This window comes from Jaculus jaculus, chromosome 8, assembly GCF_020740685.1.
Source record: "Jaculus jaculus isolate mJacJac1 chromosome 8, mJacJac1.mat.Y.cur, whole genome shotgun sequence".
NCBI lineage: Eukaryota > Metazoa > Chordata > Mammalia > Rodentia > Dipodidae > Jaculus > Jaculus jaculus.
In genome coordinates, this window is record NC_059109.1 from 71,257,721 (window position 1) to 71,276,148 (window position 18,428).

Below are 18,428 nucleotides of genomic sequence, written 5' to 3' on the forward strand. Positions count from 1 at the left end.
TGAAATCAGTCTCCCAATACAAGCCTGGTCGATCTCCGCGAAGTCTCTTACCAGGGTCCGTCTGGGAGGTCTGGGCATTTACTTTTTGACATGGGATGCATTGTTTTACCAGCTTCTCAGCTATTTCTTTAAGTCCTATTATGTGATAATCAGTCTTTTTGAGAGTTTCTATTAATTTTCTAGCTCCAAAATGAGTTAGCCTATGTAGCTGTTGCAGAGTGGATTCTGCTTGTTGTGTAGGTAGGATATGTTTCCCTTCTTCTGTCTCCCATCTTTGGGTGTCCTTATTAAATTTCTTTTGTATTCTAATCATATCTTTTAGGTCCTTTTCAGTATATTCTGAAGGCTTTAATTTTGGGAGGTCAATTTCTTTTTCAACTAAGGGGAACAGATACGTTCCTTGAGCAGCCTTTTTGGCCTCTACATCAGCCATCCTGTTTCCTCTCACCACTAGAGAGTTTCCTTTTTGGTGCCCCGGACAATGGACTATAGCCAGCTTGGCAGGCCGATGCAGGGCATCGAGTAAATCTAAAATTTCTTGTTTGTTTTTGATTTCTTTCCCTGCAGAGGTTAATAATCCTCTCTGCCGGTAGATGGCACCATGCACATGTGCAGTTGCAAAAGCATACCGGCTGTCTGTATATATGGTAGCCTTTTTCCCTTCTGCCATATTTAAGGCTTGGGTTAATGCAATTAATTCGGCCTTCTGGGCTGAAGTCCCTTCAGGCAGTTTGTTAGCCCAGATCACCCTGTCTCCGTCAACAATTGCCGCCCCCGCCATCCGCTTACCTTCAAGGGGGTAGCTACTCCCATCAGTGAACCAGGTTACCTTGGCATCCGGTAGTGGCTGGTCCGTCAGATCAGGTCTCGTTCCGGTAACCTCAGCCAAGATGTCCCCACAGCTGTGAATTACTGTGGAGTCGGGATCTGGCCAGAGAGTAGCCGGATTTAGTTGAGTGGGGGGTGCAAACTTGACTCTGTCCGAATTAAGGAGGAGACTCTGGTAGTGGGTGATTCGGACGTTTGGGAGCCATCGGTCTGGAGGCTGACGGATGACACTCTCCAGTGCATGGGATGCAATGACTGTGACAGTCTGCCCCAGAGTTAATTTATCAGCATCCTTTAAGAGTAAGGCCACGGCGGCAATAATCTTGAGGCAAGGGGGCCACCCAGCGGCCACAGGATCCAATTTCTTTGATAAGTAGGCCACTGGCTTTCGCCAGGGCCCCAGTTTCTGGGTCAGTACCCCTTTTGCAATGCCTTTCTGCTCATGTATATACAAGTAAAACGGCTTGGAGGTGTCCGGAAGGGAGAGAGCGGGTGCCTTTAAGAGGGCACGCTTGATGTTGTCAAAAGCCTGTTGTTGTTCCTCTCCCCATTGGAAAACTGCAGATGTCTTAGTCAAGGGGTAAAGGGGGGCCACCAGGGCAGCAAAACCCGGTATCCACAGTCTACAAAATCCCACAGAACCCAGGAATTCCCGTACCTGCTTAGCATTTGTGGGCACGGGGATTTGCTCCACAGCTTGTTTGCGTGCTTCTGTCAGCCATCTCCACCCTCCTTTCAGAGAATACCCCAAGTAGGTTACTTGCCTTTTGCAGAGTTGGGCCTTCTTCGCCGAGGCGCGGTAACCCAGGCGGGTCAGTTCCTCCAATAGTGCCTTTGTCCCCCGTTCACATTCAGTTTGGGTTCCAGCCACGAGGAGTAAGTCGTCAACGTATTGGAGGAGAGTTACCTGGGGGTTTGAGGTTCGGAAGGAGGCCAGGTCCTGGTGAAGTGCCTCGTCAAAGATGGTGGGTGAATTTTTGAATCCTTGGGGCAGCCTAGTCCAAGTCAACTGTCCGGAGATTCTGGAGTCTGGGTCCTTCCATTCAAAGGCAAAGATAGGTTGACTTTTTTCATTCAGTGGCAAACAGAAAAAGGCATCTTTCAGGTCCAAGACTGTGTACCAGTCTCAGTCTGGAGGTAGTGAACTCAGGAGGTTATGGGGGTTCGGCATGGTTGGGTGCAGGTCTTCAACCCTCTTGTTAACCTCCCTTAAGTGCTGAACTGGGCGATAGTCATTAGTATTTGGCTTGCGCACTGGTAGCAAAGGGGTATTCCAGGGGGATTGGCACCTTCTTAGGACTCCTAATTCTAAAAGCCTCATTATGTGAGGTTTTATTCCTTCTCTGGCCTCCTGCCTCATGGGGTATTGACGTACTGAGACAGGTGTTGCGGAAGCCTTTAGATTAACAATTATTGGTGGTTGATGGGAGGCCAATCCCATCCCGGCAGTTTCAGCCCATGCTCCTGGGACTTTGGTGAGCCATTTGTCAATGTCTGCATTGGTCTGAGGCCTTTCAAATAGCCTATGTTCATCTTCTAATTTCATAGTTAAAACATGGATAATTTCCCCATGTTGGTCAGTCACTTGGGGGCCCTTCTTTGTGAAGGTAATTTGAGCTCCTATTTTTGTTAATAAGTCCCGTCCCAATAAGGGAGTGGGGCAGCCTGGAATCACGAGGAACGAGTGGGATACCCGGCCCACGCCTAGGTCCACCATTCTTCGGGTAGTCATTGAAAATTGTTGATTTCCAGTAGCCCCGAGCACCCATGATTTCTTGTTAGAAAGGGGTCCTTCTGGTTTCAGTAGGACCGAGTGCTGGGCGCCAGTGTCCACTAGGAATTGGATGGGTTTCCCCTCCACCTTCAAGGTTACCCTAGGCTCGGGGAGGGGGTCCGAGCCCCGTCCCCCTCATTCATCGTCTTCTAGGGTCAAAACCTCCTTTGGTTTCTTTTTGGGGCAGTCCTTAATCCAGTGTCCCTTCTCCTTGCAATAGGCACATTGGTCCTTTTCTAATTGGTGCCTGTTGCCCAGGTTCTGCTTCTGCCTAGTATCCCTAGGTCTGCCTGCACTTCCTTTATTCTGGGTTACGGCGGCCAGAATTCTAGTCATGTTTTTTTCATGTCTTTTATTTCGTTTTTGGTCCCTTTCTTCCTGTTCTCTTGCCCTTCTCTCTTCTTTTTCCTCTTCAGTTTCTCTTTTATTATAAACCTTTTCTGCTTCCTTAACTAAGTCTGACAGAGTATAACGGCTTAACCCATCTAGACTTTGTAATTTCCTTCTGATATCTGGTGCTGACTGATCTACAAAATACATCAGCACTGAAACTCTTTGTTCCTCCGCCATAGGATCAAAGGGCGTATACCTACGATAGGCCTCCATGAGGTGCTCAAGGAACACAGAGGGGACCTCATTAGGTCCCTGAATGACTTCCCTTACCTTGGCCAAATTGGTAGGGCGTCTTGCAGCCCCTTGGAGACCAGCCACCAGAGCCTGGCGATAGATTCGGAGATGCTCCCTACCGTCAGGGGTTTGAAGTCCCAGTTGGGTCTGATCAGGGGGAACCCGTCATCTATGACGTTCTGGAGTTGGGTTGGGCGCCCGTCGTCACCAGGGATGTTCTTTCTGGCTTCCAACAGGATACGTTCCCTCTCCTCGGTCATGAAGAGGGTCTGGAGTAACTGCTGGCAATCGTCCCATGTGGGCTGGTGGGAGAAAACTAGGGATTCCATGAGTGCAGTTAATTTTGAGGGGTCTTCCAAGAAGGGAGGGTGGTTGGCCTTCCAATTATAAAGGTCTGCGGAGGAGAAAGGCCAATATTGTAGGGGTGGCAGAGGTCTCTGAGTTGGGTCATCCCCTGGTCCTAAAGGGGGTGGGGGTCCTATAGCTCTGAGTGGTAGGGCAACAGTAGTATCAGGAGACAGAGCTCTCCTACTTCGGGTCCCCATGGCTGGGCCCCCCTGTGCCCCTTCTGGTGAGGGGGCAGGAGGAGGAGCTGTGGGGGTGTGGGTTGGTGGGTAGGGTGGTGGTGAATCCAGGAGGAGCTCCGTCTGAATGTCCGGGTAAATCTTCTTTTCCTCCCGGGGGGGGGGTCCTGCAACGAGAACTTTTGAAGTCCCCGAGGGGCTACTGTTAGTGGGTTGGGGAGGAATCCAGGGCTTCAACCAGGAAGGCGGGTCTTGGACAAGATCCTGCCAAGTAAAAATGTAAGGCATCTGGTCGGGGTGGCCTCCGGGGTCCTGCAAGATGCTCCATTTAACAGCCTGAATAAGATCTGGGTTAAAGGTCCCTCCTCGGGGCCATCCAACATTAAACATAGTCCATTCTCCCTCACATAGAGTTTGCCATTTTCCTTTCTTTATTTCAACAGATAAACTATGAGCTCGGCTATTAACGTCAGTCCAGTGAGCTAAAGTCAAGTCCAAAGGGGTTGAGATAGTCTGTCCCATGTTAGGAGGGGAATAAAAGAGATAGGAGAACAAAAGGATCTGGAGAACACCGAGAACAAAGAGACAAAGGCAGCCCGATCGCTGCTTGAGTAAAAATGAAACTGAAGCAGATGGCGGCGAGCGGGACCCAGATGATGCTTCCCGACAGAGGCGAACTCGATCCGAGTTCTTCAGATAGGAGACAGAAAAACCTGTCTCCTGGGGGCAATCAGGAGCGTCCTCCAGATTGCTGGGTGGTGGTCCTCAGGCCCGTCAGCCCCGACTCAGAGCACCCAAAGGGACGGCATCCAGATACTGAAACCAGTTGAAATTGAAAATTTTCCAAGGGCAGAGATAAAAGTACAGACGTACACAGAGAAGACAGGAGGCGCCTCTTACCTCTGAGGGGACCTAAATGAGGTCTAGGGTCTTGTAGACGTTTCCTGGCCAATGCACCAAATGTGGGGTTCCCCAGAGGGGTCCCTACTCAGGGCTGTCTACGCGACCCCAAGAACACTCACGCTGGACGCTCTCAATGCAAACCGCATGAGGTTCATTGAATCCGATGCATCGGGGCTCAACACAGATTCCTCTCGCAGGAGGGGTGAAGAGCCCCTAGCAACGGGTTTGGTCAGCTTATATAGGCTAAAACCACAGGTATGCAGAGTCATAGGGGCTTTCCAGCCGTGGGTCCCTCTAAATGGGTGGGGCCCACGGGGTGGGCTCCTGTCTGGGGGCTTCAGATATGTGTTGACCATTGATTGGTTGTGTCCAGGTGGGGAGTTATCTTAATGAGGAACTCGAGTTCCTGGAATTTAGGCATAGTAAAAGGCATACAAAAGGTCAGGTTCCTCATGGTATACTTCTCACAAAATGGAGGCAGTTGCAAAATGGTGGTTCTGTGATTCAGTGCAGCAGGAAGCAAGCAATATTACAGAAGTTTAAAAAAGCAGGTTAGCAGAGCAAATAGAAAACAGGGCAGCAGAAATAGGGCAACTTTTATCCTTTCACCCTCACCCTTTACCAATATTTCTCTTGAAGAGCTGAGGCGCAGGGATCCAGAAAAAGGGGACAAGATGTGGAGAGGCGTGTGGGTTCCACGCCATTAATCTCTGTACCCCAGAGGGAGCAGTGCATTGAACTACAAGGCAGCCAGTGCATCATGATTCTCTCTTACAGACAGAGAGAGATTGAAAGAGAGAGAGAGAGAGAGAGAGAGAGAGAGAGGGAGCAGTGGAGCGAGGAATGCAGGGTGGGGAGCCATGGTGGTCCTCTCTGTGCACTCTGAGGTGAAATGTCGAGAAATAGTCCTGTGGTCTCCTGTTCCAGTAGCCCTTTAAGATTGCTTCCTTGAATAAGGAAGGGGTAAGGGGAGAAAACACAGAGGGTGGGCTTCCATAGATCTTGGACTCCGGGTAGATAGAAAAGGGACCGATGTCCCCACACAGGAGGTCTCCGAATGCTGGTCATCCGACGAATTTCCCCTGGGAGTGCTGCCAGCGCTCCCTTGCGACTGAAGGTCTCCTGACCGGGGATCAGAGCCTGGCTTCCCCTCACTAGCCCCAGCAACCCCGGTGAGCGCGCACGGCTGGTCAGATGGCAGGGCTCAAACCACACAGACGATGGCCACGAGGGCTTGCGTCTCCCTGACTCTCCTCTGCTGGCTTTCAGCCTGCCCTGGACTTGCAACGCCCCCTAGGCAGAGCTTGGACAGTCCCGGGCCCATGCATATTCCTCAGAGCCCAGGATGGGGAGGAATGTCATGAGAAAGTGTGGGACACTGTGATAGGAGCCCCTGCCCTGCCTTCTTGAAGGGATGAGGCGCAGGGATCCAGAAAAGGGACAAGACGTGGAGAGGCGTGCGGGTTCCACGCCATTGATCTCTGTACCACAGAGGGAGCAGTGCATTGAATTCCAAGGCAGCCAGTGCATCATGATTCTCTCTTACCGACAGAGAGAGATTGAGAGAGAGAGGGAGAGAGAGAGAAAGAGAGAGAGAGAGGGAGGGAGGGAGAGAGAGAGAGAGAGAGAGAGGGAGGGAGAGAGAGAGAGAGAGAGAGAGAGAGAGAGAGAGAGACAGGGAGGGAGAGAGAGATTGAGGGAAAGTGAGAGCATCTGAGAGGAGAGACAGTTAAGACAGGAATGAGAAATTGAAAGAGAGACAATGCTTGACCAAGTAATTGAGAGGAGAAAGGGCTGTGTCTGCATGTGAGCAGAGGCGGCGTTGTGAATTTAGGAGTGAGTGTGTAGCCAGGGGTGGTGGTGAGCAGCGTGTGATCAAAAGAAAGTTGTGGTGTTTTTCAGGAGTAGGCTGAAGCTCCTCCCTGTGAGGGATGCTGGGGAAGGCGGTGCCCTGAATGAGGGCATAGTGGGTTGTGTGTGTTCATAGGCGTTTTGTGTGTGAGCATGTGAGCGTGGGGCCCCCAGAGGTGGCTGCAGAGGCTGTGGCCCTGAGTGTGAACCGGTGGGGGTTGGCAGAGCTTGGGCACCTGTGCGTGGACAAAAGCTGGAGGCACGTCCTTCGAGCCGGAATCGAACCAGCGACCTAAGGATGTCCACAAGCGTGTGTGCGCTCTACAGTCCTCCGCTCTACCAGCTGAGCTATCGAAGGGTGCACACCTCAGGGGCTTTACTAGTCGCCTTTGCCCAAAGGGAGGCGGGTCCCCTCCTCCTTAGGCCATGGTCAGGGGAGGAAGAGAAGGCAGCTTGAGTCCTGTCAAGCCACGACCGGCCTGACAACTTCCTAGGCACTCAGGCTTGCTCCGACCTTCTGGGTAGGCCCAACCGAAGTTGTTGTGACCTGTCTGCTGTCTTTGCTTGCTCCATCGCCAGGGCAAGGCTCCCAGCTGCTGTCCACCTGCTTGCCCTTAGCGGTCCCACCTCCCTCTCCTGGCATAAGGACCCTGGGCTGGCCGTGGCTCCAGCAAAGTAAGGCCAGGCCAGGGCAGGGTTGGGCACTGTGGGGTCAAGGCGAGCATGACAACCGCAATGGGTGACCTTCAGGCAGCAGCAAACCACAGTCCAGGGAGTCCCAGGCTCAAGTGCAACTCTGAGGGCACCAATGGGGCTGTGACCTGTGGCCTTGCAGCTCGGCCTTGTCGCCCTAGCACCAGGCTGGCTGGTGTATGTCAACGGCTGCCTGGAAGCGTGGCGACTAGTGCTTGGTGCGGAGCTCCCTCACACAGCCCACCTTGCCGCGCCTTCCGCAGGGACAGTCCCTTCTCCTCACGATACCCCTGGCGTGCAGTGGAGTGAGGAATGCAGGGTGAGGCGCCATGGTGGTCCTCTCTGTGCACTCTGAGGTGAAATGTCGAGAAATAGTCCTGTGGTCTCCTGTTCCAGTAGCCCTTTAAGATTGCTTCCTTGAATAAGGAAGGGGTAAGGGGAGAAAACACAGAGGGTGGGCTTCCATAGATCTTGGACTCCGGGTAGATAGAAAAGGGACCCATGTCCCCACACAGGAGGTCTCCGAATGCTGGTCATCCGACGAATTTCCCCTGGGAGTGCTGCCAGCGCTCCCTTGCGACTGAAGGTCTCCTGACCGGGGATCAGAGCCTGGCTTCCCCTCACTAGCCCCAGCAACCCCGGTGAGCGCGCACGGCTGGTCAGATGGCAGGGCTCAAACCACACAGACGATGGCCACGAGGGCTTGCGTCTCCCTGACTCTCCTCTGCTGGCTTTCAGCCTGCCCTGGCCTTGCAACGCCCCCTAGGCAGAGCTTGGACAGTCCCGGGCCCATGCATATTCCTCAGAGCCCAGGATGGGGAGGAATGTCATGAGAAAGTGTGGGACACTGTGATAGGAGCCCCTGCCCTGCCTTCAGGTGCCAGCAAATCCCGTAGAGCAATTGGCAGGAAAGTGCGTTCCAAGCTGAGCTTGGTGGTACATGCCTTGGATCCTGGCACTTGGGAGTCAGAGGTAGGAGGATCCCGGCGAGTGCAAGGCCACACTCAGACTACTTAGGAATTGCAGGACAGTGCAATGGCACGAAAGCCTACCTTGGAAAGCAAGCACCCAACTTTCCATGCTCCCAACAACCAGGAAAGAAAATTCAAATACAGAAAAAATAAATAAATAAAAATGAAACTGATATGAATTCTGCAATAGTCCATCATGTTGCATGTTTTCGGCAGGTTCACGTTCGGGTTTGCCCACTGTTTGAAGCCAGCGGGTGCCCGTAGGGCCAGACCTCTTACAGAGATGTGAGCCTCAGGGGAACACACAGCCTTCCCTCACCCTTTACCAATATTTCTCTTGAAGGGCTGAGGCGCAGGGATCCAGAAAAAGGGACAAGACGTGGAGAGGCGTGCGGGTTCCACGCCATTGATCTCTGTACCCCAGAGGGAGCAGTGCATTGAATTCCAAGGCAGCCAGTGCATCATGATTCTCTCTTACAGACAGAGAGAGATTGAGAGAGAGAGGGAGAGAGAGAGAAAGAGAGAGAGAGAGAGAGAGTGAGGGAGAGAGAGAGAGAGAGAGAGAGAGAGAGACAAGGAGGGAGAGAGAGATTGAGGGAAAGTGAGAGCATCTGAGAGGAGAGACAGTTAAGACAGGAATGAGAAATTGAAAGAGAGACAATGCTTGACCAAGTAATTGAGAGGAGAAAGGGCTGTGTCTGCATGTGAGCAGAGGCGGCGTTGTGAATTTAGGAGTGAGTGTGTAGCCAGGGGTGGTGGTGAGCAGCGTGTGATCAAAAGAAAGTTGTGGTGTTTTTCAGGAGTAGGCTGAAGCTCCTCCCTGTGAGGGATGCTGGGGAAGGCGGTGCCCTGAATGAGGGCATAGTGGGTTGTGTGTGTTCATAGGCGTTTTGTGTGTGAGCATGTGAGCGTGGGGCCCCCAGAGGTGGCTGCAGAGGCTGTGGCCCTGAGTGTGAACCGGTGGGGGTTGGCAGAGCTTGGGCACCTGTGCGTGGACAAAAGCTGGAGGCACGTCCTTCGAGCCGGAATCGAACCAGCGACCTAAGGATGTCCACAAGCGTTTGTGCGCTCTACAGTCCTCTGCTCTACCAGCTGAGCTATCAAAGGGTGCACACCTCAGAGGCTTTCCTAGTCGCCTTTGCCCAAAGGAAGGCGGGTCCCCTCCTCCTTAGGCCATGGTCAGGGGAGGAAGAGAAGGCAGCTTGAGTCCTGTCAAGCCACGACCGGCCTGACAGCTTCCTAGGCACTCAGGCTTGCTCCGACCTTCTGGGTAGGCCCAACCGAAGTTGTTGTGACCTGTCTGCTGTCTTTGCTTGCTCCATCGCCAGGGCAAGGCTCCCAGCTGCTGTCCACCTGCTTGCCCTTAGCGGTCCCACCTCCCTCTCCTGGCATAAGGACCCTGGGCTGGCCGCGGCTCCAGCAAAGTAAGGCCAGGCCAGGGCAGGGTTGGGCACTGTGGGGTCAAGGCGAGCATGACAACCTCAATGGGTGACCTTCAGGCAGCAGCAAACCACAGTCCAGGGAGTCCCAGGCTCAAGTGCAACTCTGAGGGCACCAATGGGGCTGTGACCTGTGGCCTTGCAGCTCGGCCTTGTCGCCCTAGCACCAGGCTGGCTGGTGTATGTCAGCGGCTGCCTGGAAGCGTGGCGACTAGTGCTTGGTGCGGAGCTCCCTCACACAGCCCACCTTGCCGCGCCTTCCGCAGGGACAGTCCCTTCTCCTCACGCTACCCCTGGCGTGCAGTGGAGCGAGGAATGCAGGGTGGGGAGCCATGGTGGTCCTCTCTGTGCACTCTGAGGTGAAATGTCGAGAAATAGTCCTGTGGTGTCCTGTTCCTGTAGCCCTTTAAGATTGCTTCCTTGAATAAGGAAGGGGTAAGGGGAGAAAACACAGAGGGTTGGCTTCCATAGATCTTGGACTCCGGGTAGATAGAAAAGGGACCCATGTCCCCAGACAGGAGGTCTCCAAATGCTGGTCATCCGACGAATTTCCCCTGGGAGTGCTGCCAGCGCTCACTTGCGACTGAACTTCTCCTGACCGGGGATCAGAGCCTGGCTTCCCCTCACTAGCCCCACCAACCCCGGTGAGCGCGCACGGCTGCTCAGATGGCAGGGCTCAAACCACACAGATGATGGCCACGAGGGCTTGCGTCTCCCTGACTCTCCTCTGCTGGGCTTTCAGCCTGCCCTGGCCTTGCAACGCTCCCTAGGCAGAGCTTGGACAGTCCCGGGCCCATGCATAATCCTCAGAGCCCAGGATGGGGAGGAATGTCATGAGAAAGTGTGGGACACTGTGATAGGAGCCCCTGGCCTGCCTTCAGGTGCCAGCAAATCCCGTAGAGCAATTGGCAGGAAAGTGCGTTCCAAGCTGAGCTTGGTGGTACATGCCTTGGATCCTGGCACTTGGGAGTCAGAGGTAGGAGGATCCCGGCGAGTGCAAGGCCACACTCAGACTACTTAGGAATTGCAGGACAGTGCAATGGCACGAAAGCCTACCTTGGAAAGCAAGCACCCAACTTTCCATGCTCCCAACAACCAGGAAAGAAAATTCAAATACAGAAAAAATAAATAATACAAATGAAACTGATATGAATTCTGCAATAGTCCATCATTTTGCATGTTTTCGGCAGGTTCACGTTCGGGTTTGCCCACTGTTTGAAGCCAGCGGGTGCCCGTAGGGCCAGACCTCTTACAGAGATGTGAGCCTCAGGGGAACACACAGCCTTCCCTCACCCTCTACCAATATTACTCTTGAAGGGCTGAGGCGCAGGGATCCAGAAAAAGGGACAAGACGTGGAGAGGCGTGCGGGTTACACGCCATTGATCTCTGTACCCCAGAGGGAGCAGTGCATTGAATTCCAAGGCAGCCAGTGCATCATGATTCTCTCTTACAGACAGAGAGAGATTGAGAGAGAGAGGGAGAGAGAGAGAAAGAGAGAGAGAGAGGAGGGAGGGAGAGAGAGAGAGAGAGAGAGAGAGAGAGAGACAGGGAGGGAGAGAGAGATTGAGGGAAAGTGAGAGCATCTGAGAGGAGAGACAGTTAAGACAGGAATGAGAAATTGAAAGAGAGACAATGCTTGACCAAGTAATTGAGAGGAGAAAGGGCTGTGTCTGCATGTGAGCAGAGGCGGCGTTGTGAATTTAGGAGTGAGTGTGTAGCCAGGGGTGGTGGTGAGCAGCGTGTGATCAAAAGAAAGTTGTGGTGTTTTTCAGGAGTAGGCTGAAGCTCCTCCCTGTGAGGGATGCTGGGGAAGGCGGTGCCCTGAATGAGGGCATAGTGGGTTGTGTGTGTTCATAGGCGTTTTGTGTGTGAGCATGTGAGCGTGGGGCCCCCAGAGGTGGCTGCAGAGGCTGTGGCCCTGAGTGTGAACCGGTGGGGGTTGGCAGAGCTTGGGCACCTGCGCGTGGACAAAAGCTGGAGGCACGTCCTTCGAGCCGGAATCGAACCAGCGACCTAAGGATGTCCACAAGCGTGTGTGCGCTCTACAGTCCTCCGCTCTACCAGCTGAGCTATCGAAGGGTGCACACCTCAGAGGCTTTCCTAGTCGCCTTTGCCCAAAGGGAGGCGGGTCCCCTCCTCCTTAGGCCATGGTCAGGGGAGGAAGAGAAGGCAGCTTGAGTCCTGTCAAGCCACGACGGGCCTGACAGCTTCCTAGGCACTCAGGCTTGCTCCGACCTTCTGGGTAGGCCCAACCGAAGTTGTTGTGACCTGTCTGCTGTCTTTGCTTGCTCCATCGCCAGGGCAAGGCTCCCAGGTGCTGTCCATCTGCTTGCCCTTAGCGGTCCCACCTCCCTCTCCTGGCATAAGGACCCTGGGCTGGCCGCGGCTCCAGCAAAGTAAGGCCAGGCCAGGGCAGGGTTGGGCACTGTGGGGTCAAGGCGAGCATGACAACCTCAATGGGTGACCTTCAGGCAGCAGCAAACCACAGTCCAGGGAGTCCCAGGCTCAAGTGCAACTCTGAGGGCACCAATGGGGCTGTGACCTGTGGCCTTGCAGCTCGGCCTTGTCGCCCTAGCACCAGGCTGGCTGGTGTATGTCAACGGCTGCCTGGAAGCGTGGCGACTTGTGCTTGGTGCGGAGCTCCCTCACACAGCCCACCTTGCCGCGCCTTCCGCAGGGACAGTCCCTTCTCCTCACGCTACCCCTGGCGTGCAGTGGAGCGAGGAATGCAGGGTGGGGCGCCATGGTGGTCCTCTCTGTGCACTCTGAGGTGAAATGTCGAGAAATAGTCCTGTGGTGTCCTGTTCCTGTAGCCCTTTAAGATTGCTTCCTTGAATAAGGAAGGGGTAAGGGGAGAAAACACAGAGGGTGGGCTTCCATAGATCTTGGACTCCGGGTAGATAGAAAAGGGACCCATGTCCCCACACAGGAGGTCTCCGAATGCTGGTCATCCGACGAATTTCCCCTGGGAGTGCTGCCAGCGCTCCCTTGCGACTGAAGGTCTCCTGACCGGGGATCAGAGCCTGGCTTCCCCTCACTAGCCCCAGCAACCCCGGTGAGCGCGCACGGCTGGTCAGATGGCAGGGCTCAAACCACACAGACGATGGCCACGAGGGCTTGCGTCTCCCTGACTCTCCTCTGCTGGCTTTCAGCCTGCCCTGGCCTTGCAACGCCCCCTAGGCAGAGCTTGGACAGGCCCGGGCCCATGCATGTTCCTCAGAGCCCAGGATGGGGAGGAATGTCATGAGAAAGTGTGGGACACTGTGATAGTAGCCCCTGGCCTGCCTTCAGGTGCCAGCAAATCCCGTAGAGCAATTGGCAGGAAAGTGCGTTCCAAGCTGAGCTTGGTGGTACATGCCTTGGATCCTGGCACTTGGGAGTCAGAGGTAGGAGGATCCCGGCGAGTGCAAGGCCACACTCAGACTACTTAGGAATTGCAGGACAGTGCAATGGCACGAAAGCCTACCTTGGAAAGCAAGCACCCAACTTTCCATGCTCCCAACAACCAGGAAAGAAAATTCAAATACAGAAAAAATAAATAAATACAAATGAAACTGATATGAATTCTGCAATAGTCCATCATGTTGCATGTTTTCGGCAGGTTCACGTTCGGGTTTGCCCACTGTTTGAAGCCAGCGGGTGCCCGTAGGGCCAGACCTCTTACAGAGATGTGAGCCTCAGGGGAACACACAGCCTTCCCTCACCCTCTACCAATATTACTCTTGAAGGGCTGAGGCGCAGGGATCCAGAAAAAGGGACAAGACGTGGAGAGGCGTGCGGGTTCCACGCCATTGATCTCTGTACCCCAGAGGGAGCAGTGCATTGAATTCCAAGGCAGCCAGTGCATCATGATTCTCTCTTACCGACAGAGAGAGATTGAGAGAGAGAGGGAGAGAGAGAGAAAGAAGAGAGAGAGAGAGGGAGGGAGGGAGAGAGAGAGAGAGAGAGAGAGAGACAGGGAGGGAGAGAGAGATTGAGGGAAAGTGAGAGCAACTGAGAGGAGAGACAGTTAAGACAGGAATGAGAAATTGAAAGAGAGACAATGCTTGACCAAGTAATTGAGAGGAGAAAGGGCTGTGTCTGCATGTGAGCAGAGGCGGCGTTGTGAATTTAGGAGTGAGTGTGTAGCCAGGGGTGGTGGTGAGCAGCGTGTGATCAAAAGAAAGTTGTGGTGTTTTTCAGGAGTAGGCTGAAGCTCCTCCCTGTGAGGGATGCTGGGGAAGGCGGTGCCCTGAATGAGGGCATAGTGGGTTGTGTGTGTTCATAGGCGTTTTGTGTGTGAGCATGTGAGCGTGGGGCCCCCAGAGGTGGCTGCAGAGGCTGTGGCCCTGAGTGTGAACCGGTGGGGGTTGGCAGAGCTTGGGCACCTGTGCGTGGACAAAAGCTGGAGGCACGTCCTTCGAGCCGGAATCGAACCAGCGACCTAAGGATGTCCACAAGCGTGTGTGCGCTCTACAGTCCTCCGCTCTACCAGCTGAGCTATCGAAGGGTGCACACCTCAGAGGCTTTCCTAGTGGCCTTTGCCCAAAGGGAGGCGGGTCCCCTCCTCCTTAGGCCATGGTCAGGGGAGGAAGAGAAGGCAGCTTGAGTCCTGTCAAGCCACGACGGGCCTGACAGCTTCCTAGGCACTCAGGCTTGCTCCGACCTTCTGGGTAGGCCCAACCGAAGTTGTTGTGACCTGTCTGCTGTCTTTGCTTGCTCCATCGCCAGGCCAAGGCTCCCAGCTGCTGTCCACCTGCTTGCCCTTAGCGGTCCCACCTCCCTCTCCTGGCATAAGGACCCTGGGCTGGCCGCGGCTCCAGCAAAGTAAGGCCAGGCCAGGGCAGGGTTGGGCACTGTGGGGTCAAGGCGAGCATGACAACCTCAATGGGTGACCTTCAGGCAGCAGCAAACCACAGTCCAGGGAGTCCCAGGCTCAAGTGCAACTCTGAGGGCACCAATGGGGCTGTGACCTGTGGCCTTGCAGCTCGGCCTTGTCGCCCTAGCACCAGGCTGGCTGGTGTATGTCAACGGCTGCCTGGAAGCGTGGCGACTAGTGCTTGGTGCGGAGCTCCCACACACAGCCCACCTTGCCGCGCCTTCCGCAGGGACAGTCCCTTCTCCTCACGCTACCCCTGGCGTGCAGTGGAGCGAGGAATGCAGGGTGGGGCGCCATGGTGGTCCTCTCTGTGCACTCTGAGGTGAAATGTCGAGAAATAGTCCTGTGGTGTCCTGTTCCTGTAGCCCTTTAAGATTGCTTCCTTGAATAAGGAAGGGGTAAGGGGAGAAAACACAGAGGGTGGGCTTCCATAGATCTTGGACTCCGGGTAGATAGAAAAGGGACCCATGTCCCCACACAGGAGGTCTCCGAATGCTGGTCATCCGACGAATTTCCCCTGGGAGTGCTGCCAGCGCTCCCTTGCGACTGAAGGTCTCCTGACCGGGGATCAGAGCCTGGCTTCCCCTCACTAGCCCCAGCAACCCCGGTGAGCGCGCACGGCTGGTCAGATGGCAGGGCTCAAACCACACAGACGATGGCCACGAGGGCTTGCGTCTCCCTGACTCTCCTCTGCTGGCTTTCAGCCTGCCCTGGCCTTGCAACGCCCCCTAGGCAGAGCTTGGACAGTCCCGGGCCCATGCATATTCCTCAGAGCCCAGGATGGGGAGGAATGTCATGAGAAAGTGTGGGACACTGTGATAGTAGCCCCTGGCCTGCCTTCAGGTGCCAGCAAATCCCGTAGAGCAATTGGCAGGAAAGTGCGTTCCAAGCTGAGCTTGGTGGTACATGCCTTGGATCCTGGCACTTGGGAGTCAGAGGTAGGAGGATCCCGGCGAGTGGAAGGCCACACTCAGACTACTTAGGAATTGCAGGACAGTGCAATGGCACGAAAGCCTACCTTGGAAAGCAAGCACCCAACTTTCCATGCTCCCAACAACCAGGAAAGAAAATTCAAATACAGAAAAAATAAATAAATACAAATGAAACTGATATGAATTCTGCAATAGTCCATCATGTTGCATGTTTTCGGCAGGTTCACGTTCGGGTTTGCCCACTGTTTGAAGCCAGCGGGTGCCCGTAGGGCCAGACCTCTTACAGAGATGTGAGCCTCAGGGGAACACACAGCCTTCCCTCACCCTCTACCAATATTACTCTTGAAGGGCTGAGGCGCAGGGATCCAGAAAAAGGGACAAGACGTGGAGAGGCGTGCGGGTTCCACGCCATTGATCTCTGTACCCCAGAGGGAGCAGTGCATTGAATTCCAAGGCAGCCAGTGCATCATGATTCTCTCTTACCGACAGAGAGAGATTGAGAGAGAGAGGGAGAGAGAGAGAAAGAGAGAGAGAGAGGGAGGGAGGGAGAGAGAGAGAGAGAGAGAGAGAGACAGGGAGGGAGAGAGAGATTGAGGGAAAGTGAGAGCATCTGAGAGGAGAGACAGTTAAGACAGGAATGAGAAATTGAAAGAGAGACAATGCTTGACCAAGTAATTGAGAGGAGAAAGGGCTGTGTCTGCATGTGAGCAGAGGCGGCGTTGTGAATTTAGGAGTGAGTGTGTAGCCAGGGGTGGTGGTGAGCAGCGTGTGATCAAAAGAAAGTTGTGGTGTTTTTCAGGAGTAGGCTGAAGCTCCTCCCTGTGAGGGATGCTGGGGAAGGCGGTGCCCTGAATGAGGGCATAGTGGGTTGTGTGTGTTCATAGGCGTTTTGTGTGTGAGCATGTGAGCGTGGGGCCCCCAGAGGTGGCTGCAGAGGCTGTGGCCCTGAGTGTGAACCGGTGGGGGTTGGCAGAGCTTGGGCACCTGTGCGTGGACAAAAGCTGGAGGCACGTCCTTCGAGCCGGAATCGAACCAGCGACCTAAGGATGTCCACAAGCGTGTGTGCGCTCTACAGTCCTCCGCTCTACCAGCTGAGCTATCGAAGGGTGCACACCTCAGAGGCTTTCCTAGTCGCCTTTGCCCAAAGGGAGGCGGGTCCCCTCCTCCTTAGGCCATGGTCAGGGGAGGAAGAGAAGGCAGCTTGAGTCCTGTCAAGCCACGACGGGCCTGACAGCTTCCTAGGCACTCAGGCTTGCTCCGACCTTCTGGGTAGGCCCAACCGAAGTTGTTGTGACCTGTCTGCTGTCTTTGCTTGCTCCATCGCCAGGGCAAGGCTCCCAGGTACTGTCCACCTGCTTGCCCTTAGCGGTCCCACCTCCCTCTCCTGGCATAAGGACCCTGGGCTGGCCGCGGCTCCAGCAAAGTAAGGCCAGGCCAGGGCAGGGTTGGGCACTGTGGGGTCAAGGCGAGCATGACAACCTCAATGGGTGACCTTCAGGCAGCAGCAAACCACAGTCCAGGGAGTCCCAGGCTCAAGTGCAACTCTGAGGGCACCAATGGGGCTGTGACCTGTGGCCTTGCAGCTCGGCCTTGTCGCCCTAGCACCAGGCTGGCTGGTGTATGTCAACGGCTGCCTGGAAGCGTGGCGACTAGTGCTTGGTGCGGAGCTCCCTCACACAGCCCACCTTGCCGCGCCTTCCGCAGGGACAGTCCCTTCTCCTCACGCTACCCCTGGCGTGCAGTGGAGCGAGGAATGCAGGGTGGGGAGCCATGGTGGTCCTCTCTGTGCACTCTGAGGTGAAATGTCGAGAAATAGTCCTGTGGTGTCCTGTTCCTGTAGCCCTTTAAGATTGCTTCCTTGAATAAGGAAGGTGTAAGGGGAGAAAACACAGAGGGTGGGCTTCCATAGATCTTGGACTCCGGGTAGATAGAAAAGGGACCCATGTCCCCACACAGGAGGTCTCCGAATGCTGGTCATCCGACGAATTTCCCCTGGGAGTGCTGCCAGCGCTCCCTTGCGACTGAAGGTCTCCTGACCGGGGATCAGAGCCTGGCTTCCCCTCACTAGCCCCAGCAACCCCGGTGAGCGCGCACGGCTGGTCAGATGGCAGGGCTCAAACCACACAGACGATGGCCACGAGGGCTTGCGTCTCCCTGACTCTCCTCTGCTGGCTTTCAGCCTGCCCAGGCCTTGCAACGCCCCCTAGGCAGAGCTTGGACAGTCCCGGGCCCATGCATATTCCTCAGAGCCCAGGATGGGGAGGAATGTCATGAGAAAGTGTGGGACACTGTGATAGGAGCCCCTGCCCTGCCTTCAGGTGCCAGCAAATCCCGTAGAGCAATTGGCAGGAAAGTGCGTTCCAAGCTGAGCTTGGTGGTACATGCCTTGGATCCTGGCACTTGGGAGTCAGAGGTAGGAGGATCCCGGCGAGTGCAAGGCCACACTCAGACTACTTAGGAATTGCAGGACAGTGCAATGGCACGAAAGCCTACCTTGGAAAGCAAGCACCCAACTTTCCATGCTCCCAACAACCAGGAAAGAAAATTCAAATACAGAAAAAATAAATAAATACAAATGAAACTGATATGAATTCTGCAATAGTCCATCATGTTGCATGTTTTCGGCAGGTTCACGTTCGGGTTTGCCCACTGTTTGAAGCCAGCGGGTGCCCGTAGGGCCAGACCTCTTACAGAGATGTGAGCCTCAGGGGAACACACAGCCTTCCCTCACCCTCTACCAATATTACTCTTGAAGGGCTGAGGCGCAGGGATCCAGAAAAAGGGACAAGACGTGGAGAGGCGTGCGGGTTCCACGCCATTGATCTCTGTACCCCAGAGGGAGCAGTGCATTGAATTCCAAGGCAGCCAGTGCATCATGATTCTCTCTTACCGACAGAGAGAGATTGAGAGAGAGAGGGAGAGAGAGAGAAAGAGAGAGAGAGAGGGAGGGAGGGAGAGAGAGAGAGAGAGAGAGAGAGAGAGAGAGAGAGAGAGACAGGGAGGGAGAGAGAGATTGAGGGAAAGTGA

The 18,428-nt window shown here is 54.6% G+C and overlaps 5 non-coding genes across 5 annotated transcripts; all 5 read right to left on the reverse strand.

Moving 5' to 3' along the window:
* Window positions 1-6,771: 6,771 nt before the first annotated feature.
* Trnay-gua lies at window positions 6,772-6,865 on the reverse strand. The gene is made up of 2 exons: window positions 6,829-6,865; window positions 6,772-6,807 (listed from the first exon to the last, which is right to left on the reverse strand). It is a non-coding gene; the product is annotated as a tRNA-Tyr (tRNA).
* A 2,319-nt stretch (window positions 6,866-9,184) lies between these two features.
* On the reverse strand, window positions 9,185-9,278 carry Trnay-gua. The gene is made up of 2 exons: window positions 9,242-9,278; window positions 9,185-9,220 (listed from the first exon to the last, which is right to left on the reverse strand). It is a non-coding gene; the product is annotated as a tRNA-Tyr (tRNA).
* A 2,318-nt stretch (window positions 9,279-11,596) lies between these two features.
* Trnay-gua lies at window positions 11,597-11,690 on the reverse strand. The gene is made up of 2 exons: window positions 11,654-11,690; window positions 11,597-11,632 (listed from the first exon to the last, which is right to left on the reverse strand). It is a non-coding gene; the product is annotated as a tRNA-Tyr (tRNA).
* A 2,316-nt stretch (window positions 11,691-14,006) lies between these two features.
* Trnay-gua lies at window positions 14,007-14,100 on the reverse strand. Its single transcript has 2 exons — window positions 14,064-14,100; window positions 14,007-14,042 (listed from the first exon to the last, which is right to left on the reverse strand). It is a non-coding gene; the product is annotated as a tRNA-Tyr (tRNA).
* A 2,313-nt stretch (window positions 14,101-16,413) lies between these two features.
* Trnay-gua lies at window positions 16,414-16,507 on the reverse strand. Its single transcript has 2 exons — window positions 16,471-16,507; window positions 16,414-16,449 (listed from the first exon to the last, which is right to left on the reverse strand). It is a non-coding gene; the product is annotated as a tRNA-Tyr (tRNA).
* Window positions 16,508-18,428: the final 1,921 nt, after the last annotated feature.